The 24,312-nt window shown below is 38.1% G+C and overlaps 1 protein-coding gene across 1 annotated transcript in view; it reads right to left on the bottom strand.

Annotated features, from left to right (window-relative positions):
- The window catches only part of LOC133978152 (copine-9-like), a 240,085-nt gene that overhangs the window by 62,169 nt on the left and 153,604 nt on the right, over positions 1-24,312 (bottom strand). The window lies entirely within an intron of this gene.

The following is a 24,312-nucleotide window of genomic DNA, read 5'->3' as shown; positions in this document are numbered from 1 at the left end:
CACTGCTTCCTCTGGCTTGCCTTCTTCCCATTGTGCATCCTGATGCTATCTCTTCCCCAGGTAAACAATGCACAGGCATCCGACCATCCATGAGATGTCAAAGAAAACATGATTAATCAGACCAGGCTACCTTCTTTCATTGCACTATGGTTCAGTTCTGATGCTCACGTGACCATTGCTTGGCTTTCTGCAGTTGACAAGGGTACTCTGTCCAGTCTGCGGATATGTAGGCCCATATGCAGCCACCTGTGATGCACTAATGTTCTGACACCTGTCTGTCATAGCCAGCATTCACTTTATCAGCAATTTGTGCTACAGTAGTTGATGGTTGTGGGATCGGACCAGATGGACTAGCCTTCGCTTCCCATGTGCCTTGGGCGTCAGTGACCAGTTGTCTTTCCTTGGACCATGTTTGGTAAGTACTGACCACTGTATACCAGGAAAATCTCACTTTGTAAACCCCATATTCAAGAGCATCTGCACTTCTTGTGGATTCTTGAAGATGTTTCATCTCTCATCCAAAAGACTTGTTCGGTTCCACTTTTGTTAAATTCAATATCAGATTTATCCCACTGATATCAGACACTCACTGCTGTGTGATATGCTCAAAAACAACCGAACAGGCGAATAAATGGACTTTCAGTTGAGATTGTTTTATCAATCTGAAATAAAAGTACAAGCCATTAGAACAGATGTTTAGCCTGCAGACACATGCCAGCTGGGTCTGTAAAGGGCTACACAGCATTACAGCTCTACTGACATGGAAGGACTGGAAGTAATGAGGTTTACTGGTTTGACCATCATGCGTCATGTAGCCAGCTGCTTTACTTCCTCTTTCTTATTAACATTAACAGGAGAACACAACATAATGTAAAGCTGTGGAGGTGGTCCACAATCAGACAGTAACCCTTAACTGCTGATCCCACTGCTGTCTGTCTGTCACTTACATGATTAATCACTGCAGCAGTGACGGGTGTACTGACCCTGGAGCAGATCCTCACATCGCTCACAATTATATATAGGAGGAAAAAGAAAAAGACTTTCTACTCGGGAGACACGCCACCAATCTTCTGTGTGATCAAAGCTCGACTTCTGCCTTCTAATCTCTCTGAGGGGAGATTGGACTTTACATTCAGTGATGAATTACTGAACAATCTCAGTAATTGTATTAAAATTGGATCCCGATTAGAAAATGAGGCCTGGAGCTATTTCTCACAGGGGGGAATCCCTGAGTACAGCAGGGAAGTCAGTGCTTGTGTTCTTCCGCTGGTGGAAGTGATGCTTTGCTGCCGCTGACAGACAAGCTTTAAGGAATTTTCCACCTCTTCTAAGCTCCTCAAAAGATGTGTTCAGACTCAAAGCAAAGCCGATTGTAGAATCAAATTGATCGTACAGAAAGGCGACGTAAAGATGCAAGACAGGGGTTCACTCTGGTGGTGTGATTTGAGGCAAAAACGCATTCCTGGAAATTTGAAAATGCTTATTTGCAATTACCACAGCCATATGGCACTATTTTATGACTCTGTTGTGAGCTACAGCTGATTACTGTCAAGTTGGCTTTACAGCTGTTTGTGGTGAATAAACTGACTGCAAATACACTCAAACTTTCCAATTTGTGTCTTGTGTGTTTTACAAATATAATGGTGTTTAGGCTGCATGCAAACAACAAATGTAGTTTCCTTGCATTTGCCTGAGGTCTGAAAAGGTCATTCTCAGTGAAAGAAATGCACATATAGAATGTATTTTTGTGTGTATTTTTGTATAAACCATGACAGCATGATAATCTTTAAAATATTTACCCTCAGATGTAGTTGCATGCAATGTTCTTCTATCTGTCAGTCCACCACTTTGGTCTCGACTGAAAGAACAACTATTGGATGGATTGCCATGAAATTTTGTAAAAATATAGATGGCTCCCAGAGAATAAATCCTACTGACATTGATGATCCTCTGATATTTCCTCTACCACCACCCGCAGGTCAAAGTTGTCACTTGTCTAGAAATATCTTAAATATTACTTGATGGATTAGCATATTGGTTCAGATAAGCAAGGGGTCCCTGGTGGTGCTGCTGGACTTGGATAGGTTGCCACAATAATAAAATAACATTTTCTGGCTCCATTTCTACTAGTTGTGTCCCAGTTGTCAACTGCAGCTGTAAAGATTACTAGGAGACAGTAGTGTCACTTTGTGACACAAGGCTAAGGGCAGGAACACCTGGTGATACAGTTGGAAATACTCAGTAGACCAGACCATCTTATTGGTTCAGCCCATGAGGTCTATGAAGGCCATGCTTTTTTAGCCACTGAATTGGGACACAGCAATACTGTTGCACTCAGTTGTCAACATGAAACATGTTTTTTAAAATTTTGTTTAACTTTTATTTGAACAGTAAGTCTCTTTCCAATGACTGGTGAATGGTAAATGGACTTTATTTATATAGCGCCTTCCTAGTCTTTTGACCACTCAAAGCACTTTTACACAACATGACACCCATTCACACACATTCATACACTGGTGGCAGGGGCTGCGATGCAGAGTGCCAACCTGCTCATCAGGAGAAACTACCCATTCATATACACAGTCACACATACTACTGGCACAGCTATTGGAAGCAATTTGGTGTTTGGTTTCACTTCAACATGCGGACTGGAGGAGCAGGGATTTGAACAGCATATCTTCTGATTGGTGGATGACTCACTTTCCCTCCTGAGCCACAACCACCCCATCTGAAAAGCAGTTCTGATGGAGTATACTGGCACTTTTAGTCTTTTCCAACAACTTTTAAAAACTCTTGTCGCCAGGCAAGACATTTAATCATTTCAACAATGTGCTATTAGCCACATTTTTTCCTCCTCCTTTTACTATTACCTTGTGGTGGTGGAGAGGGTTGTGTGTCTCAAACCATGACAGCTATAACGATGGGAGTTTTTTTTTAAAAATACCATTGAATTTGTTCTGTTTAAAACATATAACATATACTGTATGTCAATCATATAAAGCATAATAAAAAAAAACAGCTGGAGGGTGTTTTATCTCCCAGGAGATTCTATATTCTATGTTTCTATATTTATTATGTTTTTCCTGCAGACCCTTGTATCATTTTTACTTCTTTGGTTCCATTCTCTCTAAACTTTAACATCACCATCATCACCATTTGTGCATTGCTCTGGTTATTAATCTACACAGATCCAAAAGCTGGCACTATCTCGTACGACCACACCTGTTAAGCGTTTGGCCCACTGCATGATCTAGAATACCTCAAGCTCTGTGTGTGAGGAGATTACACTCTGACAGGGGAAAAAAAGGCAGCATAATTAAAAGTTTTCCCGTCAAGTCAAACCCAGAAAAAAGTTGGAAAACCTTTATCATCCGCTTGATAACTCCCTGTGGCTGCGAGTCGCACTCCACCTCACAACACGACACGCCGATTCGTTCCAGCCACTTGAAGACGAGAGTGCCTGATGCTGCGCTGTGATTAAAATGCCGGCTGAGATTCAAGGATGTCGTTGTAAACATCTGTGACGCATACGCAGGCACGAACACACACACACACACACACACACACACACACACACACACACACACACACACACACACACACACCTGAGCACATGCACACATTCCATTATGCTGGATGAAAATATTGCACACACACACACACAATATATATTCTCCTTGAGAGGCTGTTTCCTGTGCCCTTGAACCGTTGTTGTGCCTCAGCCATTGTCCTTTCCTCTGCTTCTTTTGTGAACACCGCTCACGTAACCCCAGCTGCATGAGGGTAGGTACAACTCAAGCAGCCTCCCCTGAAAGAAGAATTAATTCCTGTACTTGTAATTTCCTCTCAGTGTGGTTTTTGTTTTAATCAATCTCCTCTGACCCTCCCACTTTAACAAAGAATTGTAACAGTGATGTACGAGTGTCTGCAGGCTGCAATCGTTGTGATAATGACTTCTGCTCGGTCACATGGTGGGGCAGTGGGGATACCTGCAGCAGAGCTACATTTTACTTACACACACACACACACACACACACACACACACACACACACACACACACACACACACACACACACACACACACACACACACACACACACACAATGCCACCACTTATAATGGAGGGTCTAATTCCCATACCTGCCTTAACACTGCTGCTAAGAGCTCAGCAGTGGTAAAGCTCCAGCTACGTGACTGGAGCAAGCGCAGTGGGATAGAAGGAATCAATACAGAAAAGATGAAAAGATGAAGAAAATAACTGAAAGATGGAAGTTATCAAAGAAAAAGTGTGTGTGTGTGTGTGTGTGTGTGTGTGTGTGTGTGTGTGTGTGTGTGTGTGTGTGTGTGTGTGTGTGTGTGTGTGTGTGTGTGTGTCAAGTGTTTCAGCAGGAGTTTTCCCACTCATTTCTTGTTGTCCTCCCACAACTTCCACTGCCTGCCTGATGTGGGTCCCCACTCCCACACATGTTATACAAGCTGATGCACACACACACATACTCACAGTTACACAACTCTAAATAGAGAGAGCGACGTACAAAAACTGTACACATAAGCCCTCAAATTCTCTCCTAATTTGTTTATTAAATATTGTTTCTTATCAACTTCTCCAGGAATTTAGTGTCACACATTAAGTCTAGGGTCTCCAATATCCCCCCCCCCCCCCCAGCAAAAGTCTCAGTTTTCAAGGAAGAAAATATTGTATTAGTCTGGACAGAGGAACTGATGGAGAGAAAAAGATGCGTTTATGAAAATAGGATATATTTACAATACGATTACGATACGCTTATGATATATTCATGATACATTTAGAAAAAGTTTACGATACGTTTGCAATACTTTTATGATACGATTATGATACGTTTATGGTACAATTATGATACGTTTCCAATACATTTATGTTTACAATACGTTAAGATACGTATCAACAAGTCCAGATGCTTTTGACTCAACACTTCTGGATAAACCATGACCTGGATGAAGTCATGTATTGTATTAACTTTACACTGAATATTATTATTGTTTCCTCCAACCACTTTAAGAGGGAAATACACTGTTGCCCATAAAGTTGGAATAAAATATATTTTACCTCTTCTCATGAAATGATTGTGACAATGTGATTTGTTCTTGATAGATAAAGTGTATATATTCTCAAAATTGTATTGATCAATCTCATTGCACCTGGTCAAAGGTGATTACTGATGTGTATAAATAGAAAATAAAAAGAGGAATGTGTCTGACAACAAAATTATTCCAACTTTATGGGCAACAGTGTATTATATGTTTTTACTCCCTTATACTCACAGTATCTGACAAATGTAGTTAACTCATCATATTGTTGCTGTATAAATCTTGCATCTCCAAATGTTAAAGATCCCCTCCAGACATTTTCTGTTTGGAACAATGACGTCTGAAACAGCCATCTAGTGTCATCATTCTGAACAGTTCAATTTGAAAAAAAGAGTAAAAGTAAAGATAAAAATACAATAAAATAAAATAAGGGCCAAGGATTCTCGCCTAGCTGTGGCTGAACGCCAAGGAGAAAAGATGGGTTTTCAGCAGTGTCTTGTTCTCAACAGACTGTGCAGCTCTAACCTGGATAGGTAAGCTGTTCCACAGCTTTGGGGCCGCCACTGAGAAGGCTGGACCGAGGTACTGCCAGGAGCAGCTGGTTTGCCGACCTAAGTGCTCTGGAAGTACTGTGAGGCTGCACAAGCTCTGATAAATAAGATGGTGCCAGACCATTTAAACACTTAAAAACAATTAATAAAACCTTGAACTGGATCCTAAAATGAACAGGCAGCCAGTGCAAAGATGCAAGGATGGGACTGATGTGATCACGCCGTTTTTTTCCAGTCGGCAGGCGGGCGGCTGCATTTTGGACAACCTGTAACCGACGCAGTGCTGACTGGTCGAGACCAACAAGTAAAGAGTTACATTAGTTTAAGCGTGATGTAACAAAGGTGTGAATAACTTTCTCAAGATCATTTCTGGGGAGATAAGCCTTTGCTTTAGCTACTAGTCTTAGCTGGAAGAAGCTCGTTTTAACGATAGAGCTTATCTGTTTATCGAACCTAAAGTCACAGTCCAAAATAACACCAAGGTTCCTTGCAAAAGGGTGACAGTGAGACTTCAGGGTGCCAATGGCGCTGTCATAACCATCTAGGAGATTTTGTTGGCCGAATAAAATAATCTCAGTTTTATTTTTGTTCATGGAGAGAAAGTTCACTTCCATCCAAGATCTAATGTCATTGAGGCAGTCTAATAAGACCTGGACAGAGGCTTGCTCATTTGTTTTTAAGGGTATATAGATTTGTACATCGTCTGCAAAGCAATGAAATGAGACATTGTGCTTTTTGAATATGGATCCCAATGGCAACATATATATCAAAAAGAGGAGGGGGCCCAAAATAGAGCCCTGAGGCACCCCACAGCTCAGGGGGGGAAGTGGCCGAAGAATACTGGCCCAGCTGGACAGAGAAGCTCCTGTCTGAGAGATATGACTGAAACCACTTAAGAACAGTACCCTTAATGCCCACACAGGTGTTTAAGCGAGACAGGAGGATGTTGTGATCCACTGTGTCAAAGGCAGCTGTCAGATCCAGAAGGACCAGGACAGCAGATTTACCAGAGTCAACTGTTAAAAGAAGGTCATTTAAAATTCTTAAAAGCGCCGGTTTCAGTGCTATGGCGTGACTTAAAACCAGACTGGAACTTCTCTGAAATGCCATTTAGATCAATAAAAGACTGCAGCTGTTCATTAACCACCTTCTCCAAGACCTTAGAAAGAAAAGGAAGCTTGGAGATAGGCCTAAAGTTGGATAAAACTGTGGGGTCAAGATTATGTTTTTTGATGAGGGGCTGGACCACAGCATGTTTAAAGGCAGCTGGGACACATCCAGACATCAAAGATGAATTTATCAGATCCATAACACAGGGCCCAATAATATGGAAAACCATCTTAAAAAGACGGGGTGGGATGCTGTCAAGAAGACAGTGAGAAGGCCTGAGGTGCTGGACAATATCAGTTAAAGCTGAAAGAGACACTTGCTCAAATGTGTCAAAAACATCAGGGCAAATGGAAGAGACGGCAGGATCCAATGCAGACGGCAAAAGAGAGGACCTAATATCTGAGATCTTGTCAATGAAAAACCTTAGAAAATCTTCACACAGCTTAAGTGAAGGAACAACACCATTGTGGTCACAGGGGTTTAAAAGAAAACAAGAAGAAAGACATATTTTTGAGTGAATAAACTCTGACAAATATTTTCATTGCTATAGTTTTCATAAAGGGAAAAAGGTTAGGAAACAGTTGAGGAGACAGTAAATCTTCAACAAAGCTAAAGGCAGGAAAATCTCAAAGATTTGTAACATGACAGATTGCTGTTTTGTATAACATAGTAATACTAGTGTAATACAGGTTAATGCATCAATAAATTAAGTACTTCACTATTGACACCTAAGTATATATGGTTTATTATAAGGCTAATATGTGGGTACATCAACTGAAGCAATCATTTGAATACATTCCTTTATAAAGGAATATTTGTCCATTTTGGGATTGTAAAGGATTTGACTCCTTTTTCAACCTCTGATGCCCTGAGGGACATTAAAATCTATTCCAGCCGAAATCTCCTCTGACACTGCTGCTCACCTCACTCTGCTGCAAACTCAATTAAATGAGCGTGAACAGAAGCAATATTGGAAAATGATGTCAAGTTACGTAAAGTGGAGTTTCTCAAGACGACATGCAGATTACACAACGCCTCTGTGGCCACGTAAGGACAACATATACAACATGATTAACCAGAGCTCTCACCGACGCGTGTGGGCAGCAAACCCTCGGCATCCTGATTACATGTAGAGAGCAGGGGATCCCTATCAACAACTATAAATACACGCACGGAAATGAATTGAAATGCTTTCAAAGCAGCGTGAATCAGTGCAGCTGTTGGACGGCTTCAACTGCTGCCTGTTATATGTGATGGTGCACAGCGTCTTTGATGTGGAGGTGTGTGACTGCTGTGTGAGATGATTGAAGAAGCATATATTCATGAGTGTGTTAGTACAAGTTTAAAGTAACAAATTACATACACTTAAATACAACTTAACTACACACCTATTCACCACTCAACCTGTATACCCTGTACAGCCAGTGGCAAGCAACTCGACTTTGTAGGCAACCGTGCCGCCTCTATAATTCTCCAAAGGTTAATGATAATTTCTACTTGTACTGTCTGTTGCAAACATCCACCACAGTTCACAGACACCTCGCTTTGACATACTGTACTTATGTATCTTTGAGTATTTGAACTGTTGGACCCATTGTTATCTATTGTACGTATGAAGATCTCAGGAATTACTATAAGTACAGTCCATTACTACCAAAATTTGGGAAAGTACCCCTGAGCAGAATGATGTTGTCGAGCTGTACAGAAATATGACAAATGGCTTGGACCATTCTGTTGATGCTGATAATTATGATATCCAATCAGAATAAAATAGTAGTTTTTTTGGGGACATGAGCTTCAGTGCCCAGGGGCCCCTGCAGGTATTAATGCGGTCTTGTCTTGACTCATAAACCATTTTCCCTAACAGGCTTTTGTTTAATACCATAATATTTCAAACATCTTTTAGTAGATTTAGCAGCAACTACACAAAGAATTTCAGTTTTATCTTAAAAGGCTTTTGGAATATGTACCTTGATATATTTGCAAATCATGCTCTCAATACACAGAAAGCTTTATAATCTGATAGTTTTTGCAGACTTTCCAGCTCTTCCAGCAGCCAGATGTCTGATTGTGCAGCAGAGAAACAGGGACAGCTCCTTCAGATCTGCTCTAACATTGATGTTCATCAGACAGCAGATCGTTAACAATGGTCATCTAGTATTCATGAGGAAAGATTAAACAGGACTTCAAATGCTACCAATAACATTTCTCAGCCAATATTGCAGAGTAACTTTAGAGTCTCATCTAATTGAATGAAGTACAACTTACTTGAGTTTTTTTTTTTTTTTTTTTTTACATGAAATAGAAAAGGTTATAAAGTCTTAAAAACATACCTTCCACTTTGGCTTTGACATCATTAGCAACGTCTAGCTCTTCCTCCTCTGAAGTTTTTCTACATTTTTTCTACACTGACATAATTATATTTCTGTTGCTCACGTTCGAGTTGAACTTTGCTCTACATAGTTGATATATTCTCAATTCTATTATTAATTAAATTCAAATGAAATTCCTCATGACGGAGTTGAGATTTAATTCAATATTCTTTTTTTTTTTTTACCTTAATTTTAACCAGGTTAGTCCCACTGAGATTTAAATAGGTATTGGGGTTTTTTTTTCAAGAAAAACCAGGCCAAGACAGCTTCACAATTAATATGAATGCTGAAGAACAGCGATATACAACAATGTAAAAAGCAGAATGAGGTCAAAGTGATATGGAAGGCAGAGAGTAACTGTCTCTATATAAACACTCCAAGTGGTTCATTATGAAGCTGGAGGAATCACAGGTTTAACCTGTCTGCTATCATCATCATTACCAAGAGAGAGCAGCTCTATTGGTCACAACTCATTTTAAAGTCATAATTATGAAGAAGAAGCTGAATATATTAGAGCTTTTGCTTTACACTGTAATCACACAGGTCACTTTTCTTTTTCTGTTTTAGCAGCATGATGCATCTTTGTCAGCTGTTTCATTTAGTTTGTGGCATTTTGATGCCTCTGAGATTTTGGCACCTAACATTTATCCACCAAATCTAAAAAATGTTCACCTGTAGGTAGAATATATATTCCACATCAACTTTTCACAAAGCACCTTGCTAATTTAAATCACTTTGTTTGTTCCCATTTTTCCTATGCTAAGCAGTCACATCATCGTTCAAATGCACTTCAATACATAAAGTAAGCAAGAGAAGGCATCATTGTTCTTTCAGCCTGATGTCCAGCACTGATTCAGTACACTAGCTCACACAAACACTGCATATAAGGTCAAAAGCTTAGATTGCGGCTTCTGTAGCCTTTACAGTCTTTTAATATGTTTATTGCTAACCCTAACTCTCACCAGTGAGGAGCTCCACTGCTAAAAGCTACAGATTCAGTCAGTGGCAATAGTAATTCAGTATGGTCAGTTCACATTGAACATTCTTCAAAACATCTTTAATGTTTTAAAAACTTCTATAAGATACGATAAGGTATGATACGATACAATATGATATGATAAGATACAATTCAATAACATAAATGCGATATGATACGTATGTTACGTTATGATACGTTACGATAGGTTACGATAGGTTACGATAGGTTACGATATAATACGATATTATACAATACAATATTTTAAGATAACATAAGATAAGATCTGTTGTACATAAGAAAAAAAGGAGTTTGTTAATGTTCTGTCTGTTCACTTTTTCCACCAACACAGATTAGCATTCATGCTTCAGACTTGTAATGGATGATGAGTTTGTTCTCATCTTTAGACAGCTACAATGCATTAACTAATTCCATTAGTATCAGTACATTAGCCATGTGCTTGACACTGGTGCTTGAACTTGTGCCACTGCAGGCGCCACAACATAAAGACAGTGTACACACCATGTTTGTGCCACTGTCCAACACTACTTGGGAGTTTAATAATGTTAGCAGTAGACAGTTAAACAAAGGTATCATCAGTATAAGTGATACCAGGTGATTAGGTGTGTATGGTATTTCAGGTTACTTTCATGCAACCTCTATACATTTTGATCAGCATGGAACTTATTAGTCAAGGTACATGATAATATTATTTTATCAGTCAGAATGACATTTCATGATTGTCTTTTGTACCATTCCTCATCTGAACTACTTTAAATAAACTGATTTACTATTAGGTGGAAACAATTATTTGAAAGTTTCAAGATATCCTTTTTTTGATTATTTAACATTACACACATTTTTAACTGTCTCCTGACATCATGTACTATAGCTGCAATATATAACCAGTATTCCACTGTCAAAGATGCTGCAGGAGAAAAGGGGAATATGTCATTTTACAATGTAATTTCCACCTTTAAAGCCATTCTAAATAGAGAAAATGGAGCGCTCTCCCCTCTCAGCCCATCATTAGGCAGAGGCGATGGCCTCTAGCAGTTTGCCCCATATAGGCCAGTCCTAATCATATCCACTCAGAGAAAGAGAGATGTCCCGTGCGGTCAGTGAGACGGCTCTTGGAGCTTCAGTGTGAATGAATTGTTGCCATGGTGACATGTGATTGGTAATAATAATAGCTAGGCTGCAGAGAATTCCAGGAGGTGAAGTTCCGGTGAGTGAGGGACACATAGAGAGCAAATGTACAACAAATATGTACAGTATACATACCTGCTGGTTTACATGCTGTTTCTAATAAAGCAGTCAGGATTGCATGAATCATTCCTCGTAGCATTAGAAAGAGAAAGTCCATTTTGTGTCATGGTATCTACTTAATTGAATTTAACACTTTATAGTTATTTGTGATTATAATTTGTATGTAAGATTACAATCCAATAAGCAGCTTTTTGCAATGACAGGTTTAGAATATTTGCTTAACTGCTGTTTGATGTTTCTGTTCATTGGTGATACACCTGGCCCATAATTACCTAATGTATGCATGTTCTGCTAAAGTAAGCAACCCTATAGGCAAAGAAGAATGTTAATATTGGATGATTCTGCAAAACCATAGATTACAAACAATATACAAACAATTTGCTTTCAGTGGGCTTAGGGCAACACATATGGTTTGTTGGAAAGATTACATTTATGTACTTCTTCTTCTGAACTATTGTTTGCACTAAACATATCCATGGCAACACTGTGCGCTGACTTGTGAAAACTTCTGTCAGTATTTTGTTGTACTACTTAAAAGACAGTAGAAAACCAGTAATGCACATAGGACAACCTTTATAAAAACAAAATACAGATCTCATATTTATGATGCTTGATGATAAAGCAGGCTTCACTAGACGTGCATTTGCACCCTGGTGTGTTTTTTGGTTTTTTTTTGATACATGTATAGTATTTGTTGGATGATAAAAGGGAACACATTTAAGTTCTGTTTAAAGGTGTTGGGGGATACTACTATATGAACAAAGCTGTATAAAGCCTTTTGTATCTCCAGAGGGGACTTTGTGAAATCTTATCATTTGCCTCAAGTGATGTCACTTGGGTCAGTGTTGGTTGGGGATGAAGACTACTAAAAATAAAAACAAATCTGGGGGTGTGCAGTTAGAAGGAAGTGAAGTTAGCAGACCTCTGTAGCTGTTGAGGTAAAAAAAAAATGATCAAGGTCATGTCCATGTATCATACGATAAGTCCATATATAGACATGATGATGCTGATAATTACGTTACTGTACGATAAGTCTGTAACATAATTATTGTGACAGGCCTACACACCTGAATCTACTCAACCTATATGTCAGTGTTATACAAGTGTAAGCCTAAATCACTGGACTATTCTTTTAATGTGACACTCAACCAGTCATGTTCTTCATGTATGAACACTTGGGAGAAACAGCATTAAATTATTAAAATAAAAGAACCTCATCAGTCACTCCACATGAACACCCATTCATGTTTGTGAGCACTTTTGTGACTGTTTTGGATCAGAAGTACTAACAATTACGACCACATTTCTGTGGAGATCATGAAGGTTTATCAGCAGTAACAGAACAGACTGGACATTTTTTATATAGACCGATTTAAACTTGATACAAACTGGAATATTTTATGTAAATATGGGGTTATTTATTAGTTAAGCATAGGCCTGTCACAATAATTACATTATCAACTTATCGTACAATAACGTAATTATTAACATCATCATGTCTATATATGGACTTATCATATGATACATTGACATGACCGTGATCTTTTTTTTTACCTCAGTATTACCACACTTCACATTAACAGACTATTCATGTCACATTGGTTAAGCAAGTAGTGTCCTCCATTCCTCACTGTGTACGTCCTGAGTGGAGACTGTAGAAGAATTAAAGGTAAATAACTCTGTCCCCAACCATCAGTCTGTGTTTTTACACAAGTGTAGCACTCACTCTCCAATCCCACCCCCCACGCATTATGATGCTATTACATTATCATTATATCAGTGATATAAAATGATCTTCAAATGACAATAATATCGTTTATCGCGATTATTTCTGAGACAATATATCGTCTAACAAAAGTAGTTATCATGACATGATGAAATGAATATGGGATTGGATGTTTGTGCTTGGGGATGTATAAACATGACACAGTTATACATCTAAACCACTGGTTCTCAAACTTTTTCCTGTCAAGGACCCTAAAAGACCACAGACCCACATCTGAACATATTTTTACTACTGTTTTATTACTGAAAGTGCATGAAACCCATGACCAAAACAGTTGTTTCTTTGTCATTGTGTTACTTATGGATTGTATTATACTGGAAATAAATTATTCCTCTTTTTTTCTGGGGGCCCCTTTAAGGACCCCTGGTGGTCCCCGGGGGTTCCACTCTGAGAACCACTGATCTCAACTACATATAGTATTTAGTATTTAGCTATCAGCTGGAAATTAAAAACTAATGTCTTCTGTTGGGTAGCTGTGACATTATATAATAGGTTAATCTACAGTACTGCATATAAACATGTTTTATTGTAAAGATGAAAAATATATATTATAAAATGGCAAACAACCTGAGTTAAAATCTGAACTGATAGACTTATCTTATCCTCACATTTTTTTCTTCCCCAACCAATAAAACACACTTTGAAAGACACTTGTTGCAAAGCAGGACATTTGACCTGCCCAACAATGTGCTGTTAGTCACATCCACACACTATTCACTTTCCTCCTGCTTATATTTGTGACAAGTTTTCAGTCAATATTAGAAGTGAGAACAGGCTGGATTTGTGCCAGCGAACCCTCCAAACTGAATTGGCTTGTCAAGGTCTAGCCTTCTGTGTTAAATGCCTTACAACTGCTGAGGTGTCCTCCTTTTTAGAATTCCTGCTCAGTGTCTGCAGTCATCACCAGTGTGCTTAAACCTCAGTGTTTGCTTGCCTGCAGCAGACTCACGCTCTAACTATTGGAGCTGTAGGAGTTAGGGTTTTTCTTTGAACTTCAGGATATTTTATATAGTTTTGACACTGTGTCAATTTTCTCTACACATATTGTGAAATAGTAGAGGTAATTTAAAAAAAGTATTGCATGAAGCAGGGGAAGTTCCAGCTACAGTCTGTGTGTTTAAACCAGCATCCCATTCTGCCCTGCAACACTGATTCTCTGCTGCTCAGTTTCCCTGTCATGGAGACGTGGACATGGACGAGGAGAGGCAAGACAATCCGATGTGTGTGTGTGTGTGTGTGTGTGTGTGTGTGTGCATGCACATAAATATACATGCAGTTATGTGTGTATAGACATCACCTGTGTGTCCATTCCTAACAATGTGCGAGGCTGTCTCTCCCCATGGGGATTTCTGCATGGGAAGGCTGTTGTTCATTTCCATTATAAGGGAGGGAATAGGGGAATGGGGAGTTAACGATGGACCCTGCCACACACACACACACACACACACACACACACACACACACACACCTTCCATCCCTCTTTCTTCTGTCACCCACTGATGGGGATGACAGGGCGACAGGGCGACTGACAGCATGAGCAGCTCATTCAATTACACAACTCTCTGATGAAAAACTTTCATGTTCTCAAGAGAGAGGATGGAGGGATGGAGGGAGGAGAGAAGGGAAGTGTTGTACATTTGGAAATATGCAGAGGTGATACGAGTCGGGCTGATGGTAATAGGAAGCTTGTTCTGAACAAATCAACAACTGCTTCACACTTAATGACAAAAAACACTGTTGGTGCAGCCCTCCAGGCAGTGACTACCAATGGCTGTAATGTTAGGAAGCCCGCTAAGAAGACATCATGAACATAAAACAACTTTGGAGTCACCTGCAGTCTAATTTCTCCTCATATGGTGGTGGTTAACTGTGTCCACACACCTCCAGCCTACACAACAAACTAGTGTGTACCAGTCTACTGAATGCACAGAGACCAAACTGATATCAACCTTCCAACTACCAGTAAGTTGACTGTTGAAGTAATGGAGTGCTACCAAGAATGACAACTATAACAATAATGATAACAATAACTTGTTACTGCTGTATGTTGTACAGAGAAAGAAAAAGAAAAAAAGAAAAAACCAGAAGAGTTCCCAGGCAGGTGCTGATTCAGTTTGTTGTTCAGAAGTATTTCAGACTCTAGTTGTTATGATGTTTCAGTATTTGTAGACCAAATTGACTTGTTTAATAAAGACAGACAAACCTATCTAAAGAAATCACCTCTGGGTGTCATTCTGCTCTAATTGACAGTGAGTCAGTACGTTGTGACAGAGGAGCAAAGCTGTATTAAAATAAATACATATAAATAAATAAAGTCATCACTCACTTTCCAAAATTAAAATGATATTTACATATTTTGAAGATTTACTGTAAATGTCAGGCTGGATACAGATTCTGTTGTCCTGTATGGTTTATGGGAAGGATTTTGATTGGCTGTCAGAGTTTCTGTCGCTCATCAAATTGCTCCGAAAATGATCCCAACGATATCATTTGCCACTTATGGTGTGGACGCCACCATCCACTTGACTTACAACCATTTTTAAATCAATATATTTATAGTTCTAGTTCTAGTTGTTGGTGTGGACGGGGTTTTTACTGGGATTACTCAACACGAAAACTAAATACAGTGCAATCTTCATAAGCTCGGTTTATGAGGTTCAAGCATGATTAACAAGCAAAACTTGCCATATTAATCATGACATAAAAAATGTACTCTAAACTGCAAACTGCCTGATTATAGCAGATATATAACAACAGTCTACCACTTGCAACATGAGATCATTTCCTTTCATGTTAACTTTGGCACATTCAAATTAACATAAGAAACACCTTTCTTGCAACCTGTGTATGTGCAAGCAAGAGGACTGTAGGACTCAGAAAACTTATCTGCAATTTGAGAGTCAATCATTTGTGAAACGGGACAGAAGAACCATTTATGTTATGTGTGGAAGCTGTGTTGTTGGTATGATCAGAGGTTACCACAGACAGTGACACAATTACAGCTGCTTACTGTCTGAAAGCACCTTTAATGGACAGCAAAACAAGCTAAAAGGAGAGTGAATAAACTTACATTCATCAGGTGGACAAATACATGATTCCAACTAGTAAGTAGGTGTAAGTAAGTGTAAGTGAGAACAGCTCGAAGTGTTGACATTTTTCAAAGTAAACTCAAATTCTAGCTGTTTAGCCTGACCTTTGATTAAGAATAGTTAATAGTCTTTTTACTTTATTTTTATTATATTTGTTTTGATGTTTTAAAATGTTCTACTACTTTAATTTATGTTATTTCATTATTATCATCATTCTACAAGTTTTATCTTCCTATTCAATTTTATATTATCTGTTTCTTTTGTCTTTAAAATGTCTTTTTTAAACCTTGTTTTAGTCTGGCTTTTATTAAACTATCTAATTACCTACACTACCTAGTTTTTTACTCTTACTTTTAATACGCCTTTTCTCCTATTCTCTTTTATTTTCATTTATTTATTTTTGTTATTTATTTTACTTTCATTTTTTTTTTAAACAACACTTTTATCATTCTTATTTTCTCTTGCGTGAATTGGTCTCAAATTGTTCTGTTTTTATTCATTAACCTTAACCTTATATACACATATATACGGGTCAATGACGTATAAGGATCTATTTAAAAATAATAAATATGGGAATATCTATTGCAGTAATTCAAACATTAAGAAAGGTTGAGTACACATAAATACATATTAAAATAGTAAATTAGGTGTTTTATGTGTTTTCCCATCTAGATGAATTAGAACTGACCTTAAAAAAGTCATGTGGTGCGACCGTGATCTATCTTAAAATAAATGAATTTAAGTGTTTCGAAACAAATTATTTGCATGTCCTTTAAGTTTTTGTAAATAATAATCTCATATTTATGTTCTATTATGTCACAGTTGCCTTCTTAAATGTATGTAAGACTTATTTTTCCTGTAAATTGCTTAAAAATGATTGAAAAAATTTAAAAATACAATTCAGTTAAGCATACTGTATCAGTGATTAATATTAAAAGTGATATTTTACTCTGAATTTAATACAGTTATTGGTATTATTGGTCGCACCACATGATGTTTTGTCACTTTAAATAACAGAAAAATTACTAATAACTTGTGGTTTTTGAAAAGTTAAAGTGATTACATATAAAGGAAAGGTACTACATATATATGGTATTTTTTAAAATCAATTTAAACCTTTTTCTAACTGAAAAAAATGCAGTTAGACTGAACATGTCATAGGCACGTCATTGACCCATACATTAACCTGTATGAAAGCTGCTATATAAATACAGTTTGATTGATTGATTGATTGACTGATAGATTGATTGATAGGTAATATGTTCGTATCCAGGAATGTTTCAATAATTTTCCTGCATTTCTATTTGCACATCAGGCAACCACACAGTAGCTGTCAACCCTGAAAGCATGCCTTAACACCACTGTGTGTAGAATGTGTATGCGATTGTAGCTACTTATAGTTATTCTGATGACATATGTTATTATGTGCAGTTCATGTGTTGCTGTCAGCCCATTCATCATGTTCACCTCATTTTCTCTCCACCATATCACACTCAGCTCGAGATACAAAAGGGTCTGCCACACACATCAAGTGCAAACTTCTCTAACACAATGCAAATCTCACTCTTAGTTCATATGACGTTATGGAGGAAGTACAGAGGATTGAGCAGAGGCAGTGACAGGTATCATTACTGAACCCACCAAGAAAACAACAGCAACTACAACTAAAACTCTGACATCAAAGAAAAAAGAAAAAAAAAAACAGGGTTATGTGTATTACTACTTTAATCACATCATTTTCTTAATTGTACCGGTAATATGTGCTTAAGCTGTTGTTAAGTTCCAGTGAAAAGAGACAAGACAGAAAAAGAAAGAGAGGAGAGAGTAAAAGATTAAGGGATTAAAGGAGGTTATATCAGTACTTCCTCTGTCTTCTTTCTTTCTTCCACTCCAATTAAAACCTGCACTTGACACAGACATCTCTACAGCACCTCCCTGTCTCTTTTGTTCCATCACTCTCTCTGATGGTAATTAGATAATGTGCAGCCACCCGCTACCAAACTAAAAGAAAAAAACAAATCTATTTATTCATCTGTGTGTGTGCATGTGTGTGTGTGTGCGTGTGTGTGTGTGTGTGTGTGTGTGTGTGTGTGTGTGTGTGTGTGTGTGCCTCTCCTCCATCTCAGAAACAAACCTGCAGCAATAGAACAAGACCTACCTAGACCTGATCAGATGAATTATAGTTTGCACCTGGCTTTATTTGAGTCCTGGGTCAGTTCTTGGTTATTAAGAATTGTGAAGCTTCTGCTATCAGTTTATTAAGCTCATTATCAGGCAGTGTTATGCAGGGGAGGATCTAGGAGTTGACAAAACTGGGGCTTAGCCCAGAGCCACCAGAGCCAGGGACAACTTTTTTGTATGGTTCACATGCCCAGAATTAAATTTTACTGCATTGTATGACTACTGCAACCATTGGTAGTAGTAGTGATTTATTTTGTTCCTTATTAATAATTTTACAAAAACAATGCACATAGAAATAAATAAATAACAATAAGCAGAGGTGGAAGTAATGAATTACAAGTACTCAAGTTACTGTAATTGAGTAGCTATTTCGTTTACTCTTTTAAGTATTTTCCAAAGTCAGTAATTTTACTTTGATTAAATATGGTTTAAATGAAGTAAAGCAGTGAGCTGGGTCAATGACGTTTTCTTGTTTTTTTGTGTCCATGTGGTTTAGTCAAATATAAAGGGTTAAAATGTGAAAATAAACGTATGAATAACTTGCACACATTCTTTTTTTGTGGACCCAGCATCAAATTTCTGCTTTTAATCCATTTTGAGAGAATATATTAGAGGATTATGGCAAAAATGTCTAAGTGGTGTAACCATAAAAACTTTGTACAAAATAATTCAACTTGCTTCAAAACAGTAAATTCTCAATAAAACACCATATCAACTAGTTTGGCATGATCTTACATTATAACTTTTATATTAAATAAAGGTAATGGAATACAATTGTTCTAAATATTACATTTAATCTGGGGTCAATCAGGAAACATTTACATGTTTTAAATGAAGTCATTATTAGTATAAGTCACTTAAATACAATATGTAATATGTATCATTCTTTTGTGGTTACACCATTTGACATTTTCAGAAGCATTCAGTCTTACTTTTGGTAAAAAAATGGTGCAAATGTCATTTCAAATGATATAAAACCAACAAAAATACTAAATGTACATTTTAACAAACATGATGCTGCTTTTAAAACTAGTTTTAACATGTTTTTGATTTGCTCATGTTACCAACCCTTATTTGTCACTGACATAGTTATATTTGTACATTCTGTTACTGAGTAAATCACTTATTTGTGCTTTAAAATGATCAACGGATATTGTGAAGTAGAAAAAAACCCTCGTCTTGGACCAGACACCAATCAAATACATCACATCAAAAACAGGCCAATCAGATCAAAATGTCATTAAAAAAACAAAGCTGCCAGCACCATGAAAAACAGGCAGCAGCTCGTTGAAGTCACTTTTTCTGAACAGAAAAAAAGAAAGAGAAAAATGGTTCGGGGCTTTTGAGAAACATTTGGGGTTACAGCCCGAGAACCCCCCCTAGCTCAGTCCCTGCTTTAATGGTTCTACAAGCCAAACCAAAGCAAAGAGCCCTCAAAATACAAATATTCATAAAAAGGATACTGCATATAGGGACAGCTGTTTTTTTCTTTTTTTTCTTCAATAAATAATTAAAAAACAACGTGTGTCAGGCACAGTGTAACTGGACAGAGGGGAATACTGCATATCATGTTAAATTAAATACCCTTTTGAAAAATATTTTAATTCCTGAAGATGTGAGTAAGAGGGAAAGAGCGGAGGAGAGACAGATTATCAGATGAGAATAAGAGGAAGATGTGCGCCCTTCTCCTGCGTTCCCCCGGAGCCGATAATGAAAGATAAAACACGTCCGTTGGCCTTTCTCATAAAAAGGAGGACGATTCATTATGCATGTTTGTCTTTCTTGCTTCACGCTCATCCTCCTGTGAAATGTGACGAGAAATTACACGCAGGATGAGAGGAGGGCTGGTGGTGAGGGGGGCATTGTGGGTAATTCTCTCTTCGCTGGTACTTAAGTGGATTATTCAGGAGTTTTAAGGGAGAAAGCAACAGGAAGTGAGTGAGCAAAGCCAGACAGTGGAAAAAAAAATGTTGCTATTGTCTTTTCTGGAAGCTTTCCAGTTTTGTGCTAGTTTGGCCTACATAGATACAAACAGTGAACCCTCCATGAGACCAAAACACTCCAAAGACGTCAACACCGGAAAAGTAATGTTTTAAATGAAACCAGGTTAGAGTCAGAAACATGACAATTCAATCATTCTGCATGTAGATTGAGCTACTTTATAAAATCCTTCCACTGAATGCTCACTGACACTAACCTGTAGTGTATTGTCCTTTTATTTTATGTGTTGCTTATATTTTCTGTATCAATGCATTTTATATTTTATGGAAAGCACTTTGAATTGCCTTGTTGTTAAAATGTGCTATACAAATACATTTCCCTTGAGTTGCCTTACTGTATCTCTTGTAGTCAGGTGTAGGTGAGGGTCAGGATACAATATTCCCAATTTGATTATTGTGGTCAAGGAATTATCACTGTCATGATAATGAAAATGGAATTATCATTCACCCTTACTTCCCTTCACCACCCCACCGCCACCAGCGTCAAGAACCCTTTCACGACTCCCTAGGGGTGATTGGCTGTTAATTATGGGGCTCTATCCCAATACATCTATTAAATGATCAGGGTCAACACCAATGTTTGTGAAATAAAGCCTCTCCATTTAGGTTAATTACAGTATCTACTTTTCCTGAAATACTATAATTAGTACTCAAATATAGTTACTTCATTTGCCTCAGCAGTGACTTGTCCATTTCAATGGAAATACAATTAAAAGCAGCAGAAATATATAAGATGGTTAGTTATAAAACATTTAGGAAAGCTGACTGGGAATGACTATGAATGTAGCATAATGTCTATGCTAACCATACTCTACATGTTTGGAGTTCTTTGGTTAATAATGGTAAAACTCATTAGTTAGCTACAGTAGCAGCCAGTGTCTTGGGACAGCAGTGTCTGCTGGAACAGAGTGAAACATCAAATATTTGATGGATCTCCTTACCTATGATACCTGTGACTATGATAACCATGAAAATATCTCTAAGTCTATGCAATGGACGATAACAATGAATCCTAATAAACAGGAAGACAACTCAACCTTGTTTTGTCATCACACTGAGGCTCTACCTCTCAACTGTTATCCAGTGATTTCTATAAGTTCAGTTCAAACCAGCTTTGCTATTTAATTACTGTCTACTGTCATTACAGTCTAAGCTGCTTCGCCCCTATGTCCCCCCCCCCACCACCCCACCGCCACCAGTGTCAAGAACCCATCTACGGCTCCCTAAGGGGAAATGTGATTGGCTGCTAATTATAGGTCTCTATCCCAACACATTTATCTAATCAACAGGGTCAACACCAATGTTTATCAAACAAAGCTTCAGTGTTCATGTTCATTTGTGTCTTTACTGATTGAACTGGCTGTAGAGATCACCTGATTTTTCACCTAGCGCTATCAGCATGTCAACATTTTCATCAGCTGTACTGTAGGATTAGTGCTAATTAGCAAATGTTAACATGCCAATGCCCTAACATAGCATGTTAACATTGTCATGTCTCAATTTAAGTAGTACACATACTCAAAGTAGCCACTGTTGTGTGTTACTTTATTAGTAAATGTACAAAGAGCATAAGAGTGGTGGACACTATTTCCTCATCTGCACATCAATACCACCACTACTGCTAGTCAAATACAATAAATACCTTCTGGTTCTTGTTCTTTCCAGTCAGTCGGGTGATGCTAGAATGGCTGAAGTGAACCTCTTCATCATAGACAGAGCTCAAGCTGACCCATAAGGAAGAACACCTACGCAATGTGCATAATCTAAAGGCCGCAGAATTTCATCTTCCTCTGTCACATAAAATGCATTTTCCCGTCTCACTCAAAGACAAATCTCAGCACCATAGCAAGCTCATCAAACTCAGCAAGCCCAGACTCAGATGTTGAGTCTGGATTTTATCAAAGAGAGAAACACTACAAACTGTAGCAGAGCAGCTTCCTTATTGGCATTGTCTTATATAATATGCATGATGTCATCTCAGATCCAAAGTGTGCAATCTGGACAGAGCACCGGGTGAGACAGCATCATATCTAGGCTAGACTCAAAGCCCAGCGAGCAGCTATTAACTTTCTTTTAATAATAAATGGCCAGTAGGACTGAGATTGAGCACCAAGGAGTAAAATACAGAGAAACCTGCTCATCAGTGAGTGGTGCAATCCCTGTCATGCTTATTACTCTCATTACACTCAAGGAAATAGCTAGTGGCAATTTAGTGCGAGCGTCAAGAGTGAAGTTTATAAAAATGAGCAAGGAGCTATAATTTATGTCCTCATGTGGGAAGCTGCTGTTGAGAAATTGAAGACTTGTCTTAATATTGTCCATATCTTGACTATCTTAGAATAGACTCAATTAAGAGAGGCTAGCCATGACTTATTCAATGTAATCTAATGTCAAAGTCAGTTAACTGGCTAATTAGACTGATGCACCTGTGAATAAATGACAGATAGTACTGTACAGTATACAGGCCAACTGAAAGGTTAGAGAGGTGCTGGCCTGGAGCTGCTGACTGGATGTGAGGAAACAGAAATAAATCTCCAGTGGCACTCTGACCTCCTTTGCGGTTACAGTGAAGTATGGGGGGTGGTGATAGAATGAGTGATAGAATGAGTGACAGAGTGAGATACAGAACAGGGTTTCCCACTGCCAAACCACACTCGATCTCATTCTAATAGCCTTCGTGTACTTTATGTGAAAAGGTCAACACACAATTTTTGAAGTCTGTCGAAAAACAACAAAGATCCCCTCCCAATAAACTTTCAATGTACTGTAAGTGATGTGGAATACAATTCAAAGTCCTCATTCTGTAAAAAAAAAAAAAAAAAAACATCCTAAAGTTAAAGCTAAAATTAAGCTTCAGCAAACTCAGTGTTTCCTTGCTGAGCTGCGGTTGAAGGATACATCAGTAACAAAAAGAGAACATTTCATATTAAAAAGACTGTCACTTTGGAAGATCCACTGGATTGTTCTAACTCAAACTGCTGAAGCTTCATATTAGCTTCAAATAAACTTTGATTGAACTCTTCCAGCCAGTATTTCTCAGCAAAAGTTTGTCTAAAAGAAACTGACGATCATAGACATCATTTCCCTTACACTGCACACCATGACACCAATGTAGATGTAGATGTAGACATAGACAGAGACACTTACAACACAGCAGCTCAAAGAGAGAGAAAGCCACCAACAAGAACCCCTTATTTAACTCTTCTGTTAGCTTCTCTAGTGCAGCTTCTCCTCTGGAATGTCGGTACAGTAGCAGTTATAATCTGTTACATTTAGGAACATACTGTCTGTGAACATACACAAATTACAGTAAAGCAAAGTTAGTGAAGTAAGCTGACATTTAAAAAAAACACTTTGCTTCCAGCCAGCGGGATAAAGAGTACACACATGATGACTACATCAAATTAAGGAATGTGACAAGTTCTGCAAAAAGTAGCTGGCACCTGTGTGGAATGACAAGCTATTTCTGGTCAGCATATGGTCTTAGTCAGAAATGATGTTTTGCCCCCTTACAGAAGAGCTCATCGAGGAATACATCGAAGATAAAAACAGAAAGAAGAGATGGAGCCATGAACCACGTCTGTGTGATCAGAAAAAAACACCTTTCTTCTTGGCAAGGTGTCTTTTGTTCTGAAGTAGGTAAGTGAGAGACTGGGGAGAAGAGAAATTTTACTTTACTTGGCAAGGCAGACACTTGAACACCTTCCAGCATTGTTTTGTCTTTAAAAATGATTTTCATTTCCTTCTCCAGAACTTTGTTTGATCCGTCCACAAATCATTCATTCATGACTCTAAACATTTCTCTTGCTATTTTCTTCTTTTTTGATGATCCAGCTCTCTTAATATTTCAGGAACAGATATGCACCACCACACTAGGCAATGATTACTTTGGTGCTCAGGACCTTGGGCA

Source organism: Scomber scombrus, chromosome 3 (genome assembly GCF_963691925.1).
Source record: "Scomber scombrus chromosome 3, fScoSco1.1, whole genome shotgun sequence".
NCBI classification, from domain to species: domain Eukaryota; kingdom Metazoa; phylum Chordata; class Actinopteri; order Scombriformes; family Scombridae; genus Scomber; species Scomber scombrus.
Note: the sequence above shows the minus strand (reverse complement) of the source record. Positions and strands in the feature narration are given on the sequence as shown.